Below are 4993 nucleotides of genomic sequence, written 5' to 3'. Positions count from 1 at the left end.
CAATCTAGTAGAATTTGGAAATCACGTGTGCCAAAGTTTTGTCTATTTTTTTTTTTTTTTTTTTTTTTTTTATTTTATATTCAATAACTTTAATTTGGGATGAATAAGTAGGCTCATGCACTGGAATAAGATGATAGTCAATTTCTTTGATCAACAGAAAAAATGTTTTGATAGTGAAAATTTGAAAGAAACAACTTTATGTAAATTATATAAATAGTATATTTGACTATTCTTTTTTAACTCTATAAAAATCAATAATGAATAAAAGATAGAAAATGTAGGTTTTGTGCTCATTGTCCATGTTTTGCACCAAAAGTCCCTTGTCTTCTAACCCTTCAATCTGAAGGGTTTTTTGATGCAGGCGGCCACCAGCACTAGGATTTCCCCAATCTTTCTCTGCCAGTTGGTGATATCCTTGGATACAGCACACCACAGCTCTCCTTGTCTGGGTTCTGTGTTCTCACAGCATTTCCTCACTTCCTCATGTTGCTCAGTGCCATGCTGTAGTTCAAATTTGTAGAAGAAGACACAGGCGTCTCCCAGATCTGAGTCAATCTTCATGGTGCAATGGAACCACTCTAGAGCCTTTGGTGATCTTTCACTCCAGAACAGCTTAGCCACAGCTAAAAGCACATGGGGGACATGTTCACACTTCTTCATGGCATCCACAATCTTGGTCTTTCTCTGAGGCCTTGCCTCAAGAAAGACAGCTTCAGACCACAGGGTACCAGAGATAGGGCACTCCTGCAGCATCTTGTCCATGAGGGTATTGGCAATGTTCTTCTGCCCTCCGCTGTACTCCAGCCGCACTGACTCCAACCATAGCCCAGGGTTCTTTGGAGTTTTCAAACAAGATTTCTCTAAAATGGCCCGAGCACGAGTCAGCTGCCCAGTCTTTTTCTTTAGCTGGGAAAGCAAGAGCCATAGTGGTGTGGAGTGAGGACATTTCTTAAGCCCCTGGTTATAGGCCTCCCGGGCTTTCTCCATAAGTTCTCCCTGCTCCTCAATCTGTTCCTTCATAATCCACAGTTTAGAGAAATCTTCACAGTGCTTCAGAGCCTCTTCACACAGCTCCTGCTCAGCAGTGATGTTCCCCAGCACCCACTCCAGCTTCACAGACTTCATGAACACACCAGCAGTGGGTGTGCTGCTCCGAGCCTTGGCCAGTAACCTCGGGACTCGCTCGTATTCATTGTTCTCTGACTCCAGCTTCACAGTCTCCAGCCAGATCTTTTCGCTGTTGGGGTTGGCCTGAAAGGCCAGGGCCAGGATGTTCCCTGATGCAGGTACATCCCCTGCCAGCCACTTTGACTTGGCACCAGTGAGCCACAGCACCTCTGCCTTGGGGCAGTGGGCCACAGCCCTCTGTAAGGGTGCTTCTGGAGACCCCCTGGTACCACAGTTCTCAAAGTATGCAGCTCGTAACCACACACTTTTCTTGCTGGGAAAGGCTTGTAGAGCATAGGCGTACATGGCTCGTGTACACTCCAGGGCACTGTAGGCCACACAACTATCAACATCTTCCATCCAGGTGTGTTTGTAATCTTCCTCTTCAATCCTGATACCGATTACAGCACGTATGATGGCCTGGCATATGATCACACTTCCTGATTTGTCACACTCCTTATCATCCTGGATCCACTGTTCGCGATTGATCTCTACACGGTTGGCCAGAAGAGAGGTGATGGCTCGGTCAATGATCTTCTTCATCACCTGAGTGTTCCCATTGGCCTCCTAAAGCTTGGCAGTTGTGACCCAGATGTGCTGATCTGTAGAAATGTTCTCACGTGCTTTATTTAAGACCTTTCGAGTGTTTTCATAAGTTTCTAGTCTTGCCAAAGCAAGCCAGAGCTTTACACTGGTGGGGCAGCACTCTACTCCTCGGCTCAGCATGATTCTAGTATCTTCAGGCTCTTCAAGCTCAACAGCTGCTTTCCACAATCGAACAGAATTTGGAACATGCTCAAGGGCTTTCTGAAAAACACGCTTCTTTGCTCGAATGTCTGTTTCTAGTTCTGCTGCTCTAATGTAAATCCTAGCAGACGCGGGAGATGATGAACAGCTTGTGCCACAACAGCCTTGGCTGTGTCCCCAGGCTGTAACTTAGCTGCTTCTAGCCAGACATCTTCATTCTTGGGGCACATCTCCGTCCCTTTCATAATAAGGTTTTGAACCACGTGTAGCTTTCCAGTGACTTGCTCCAGGCAAGCTGACACAATCCAAGCTGGTGGATGATGAGGGTTTATTTCTTGAACAGATTTGAGAAGTAGTCATGCTTTCTTGATGTCATTTATGTTCCCGCCATGGGTTGGGATGATAGAATTTAGATCTATCAGATAGCCTTTGGGGTCCACAACAGTCTGCCCACTCACTGAGTCAGATACCTGGCTAAGCCTCATGTCTATCAGGGTATTCCTTGCCTGGCCAATCTTCCTCATGTTCAGCTCCCCTATACCAGGTGTCATCAATCCTGGTGTCATTCCACCTGGGTATGGAGTGTTCAGACCAGCAAATTGATTTTGTCAGGGATCCACAGAAGTATGGTTCTCTCCAGTCTGTAAATGTTTGGCAAAGAAACTATCAGGAACAGTGGTCAGCTTCTCATAATGCAGATTCCATTGACGTTTGTTTCTGGCATTGCCAGCTTCTGGGATGCTCAGCAACTCTTCTTCTGTGACTTCTGCCAACTTCCTCTTACAGTCTGAAAATTGCTGATGGATTTTGGGACGTCCCATTCGGTATTTCTCAATCTCTTCTTTCTCCCTTTCTTCTCTTCTCTCTTTTCTTCATTCATCCATCCTTTTATCCAGAGCTGCGTAAATAGCATCTGCTTCCTCATCATCTTTTTCATAGTGCCCACTTGAGAAAAGGCTCCCAGCATAGCCATTAAACTCATTATAGTTGGTATCAGTCAGATCGTCAGCAGCAGCAGCAGCAGCCTGATTTTTCTTAATCTGGTCCCCCACAGTTCTCTTCCCTGGTGGTACACTGCGATCCTCCACATGATCATTTGCATCCCGAGCAGGCCCCAAAGTCTGATCAGGTGGTGAAGACAGTGGCACCCCGGCCCAGCCCGGGTACATAACCCAGAAGGGCAGGCATGCTCAGGAACGGCTTCTTCTTGTTGTTCATGGCAGTGTTGTTGACCAAAACAGAGAAAAGCCTGGGAGCAAGTGTGAGGCAGAAGACTAGGAGCCCTCCAGGTGTTAGTGTCGCATATTTAATTATTCTTAAAATGTTTTTTTTTTTTTTTGAGACATGGCTTCACTGTGTAGCCAAGTTCAACTGTCCTGTAATTTTCTCTCTTCCCTTCCTATAGAGGTTCAGGGTTACATGTGTGAGCCCTCGCTCCCAGTTCATCATATGTATTTTAAAATCTATATGGATTGCATAGAGGATAATCAAGCAAATCAACGCTGAGCACTCTTCATTTGCTCTCAATCTTCCTACCAGCTCTTTTGCCAGTAGAGGACTGAATCATTATTTGTACTTGATTATACAATGCACGTCTCATAATAAAGCTCTCTAGTTAAAAGGCTTTAGTGTACAAAGTGCTCTGTAATGGAAGCAATCACATCTAAATGATACTCCTGACTGCATCTCCCTCCCTCTCTGCTGCTCTCTTTCTCTCCCTTTCCTTTTGTCTTCCTCCTCTCTGGACATCAGATCGTCTTCATGCTCTACAAAAACTGCAGGAACAACATGCCCCTGTGTTCACAGTTTTCCTTTTGCTTCGAAACCCACATTAAATGAATCATTCTGTTTCTAAGGTGAATTAATCACTGTCTACAGAAATCAGTGATATGCAGTCTGCAGTATTTTAAACGTCTTTCTTTATCTGTTAGCACTGCCTGTCTGAATTTCTACAGAGACTGCGTGCAGTTTTATTCACCCTTACAACTGTTTCCTAAGCCCAATCAAAAACACATTAATCCTGGTTGAACAAAGGCTAGTGATATACATAATTTCTTTTTCTAATTGAAATTGGACAGATCTTCAATGCACTCTACTCTGATTATGCTTTTCACTCCCCATATTCCACCCAAATCCTGCCACTGATCACCCACAAAAATCTATTCTTTCTTTCTTAATCTTATTAGAAAATGAATAAGCATCTAATAATGATGATATTATAAAATATTACAAATAAAATTAAAAACAAATAGGACAAAACAATAACACAGACAGAAAAACAAAATATAAAAGATCACAACTAAAAAACCAGAGAGATGCTGTGACACACACACACTAGCACACACAGAAAAACCATAAAAACAAAGTCAGAAACTATACTTATGAGGAAAAGATGTTTAAAGTTGAAAAAATTACCCAGACAATACATTGTGAGACCAAAAAAAAAAAATCCTTCAGAAATTACCTCTGGGTATATTTGATTTTAGCCACCTACCTCTGGAAATAGGGCCTGCCCTCAGTGTGGTTTGTACACCCTTTATGACAGAACTCTAAAGTCTTCCACTCTACACATTGCCTGGCTGTGGGTTTCTGTATTTGTTCCCATCTACTGTATGAAGGAGCCTCTCTGATGACGGCTGACCAAAGAATAAGTACTGTGGAATGTTGTTGGCAGTCATTTTATTACTACATTCTTTTTAGCAGAAAGGTGGTATTTGCATTTCTCTTAGGTCCATTGCCAATCTAATCTCAGGTTCTTGGGAACTAGAATATTGTTTAGGATAGGTTTCATCTCATAGAGTGGATCTCTGTCTCTGTCCTCTCTCTCTCTCTCTCTCTCTCTCTCTCTCTCTCTCTCTCTCTCTCCCTCCCTCCCTCTCCCCGTCTGTCTCTCTCTCCCTCTCTCTGTTTCTTTGTCTCTATCTCTATCTCCCTCTCCCTCTCCCTCATTCCCTCCACCCTCCCCAGACAACACATTGTAAAAAAAAATTACTTCAAAATTACCACTGGATTTTTCTTTAACCATCTACCTTGGGGGCCGCTCTCAACTGTGATTGATATACATTGTGTGTGTGTGTGT

The 4993-nt window shown here is 43.5% G+C and overlaps 1 pseudogene; it reads right to left on the bottom strand.

The window, feature by feature from the left end:
- Window positions 1-327: 327 nt before the first annotated feature.
- Window positions 328-3132, bottom strand: LOC114635764 (annotated as a pseudogene).
- Window positions 3133-4993: the final 1861 nt, after the last annotated feature.

This window comes from Grammomys surdaster, unplaced genomic scaffold (genome assembly GCF_004785775.1).
Source record: "Grammomys surdaster isolate TR1022 unplaced genomic scaffold, NIH_TR_1.0 117577, whole genome shotgun sequence".
Classification (NCBI taxonomy): Eukaryota; Metazoa; Chordata; class Mammalia; order Rodentia; family Muridae; genus Grammomys; species Grammomys surdaster.
Note: the sequence above shows the minus strand (reverse complement) of the source record. Positions and strands in the feature narration are given on the sequence as shown.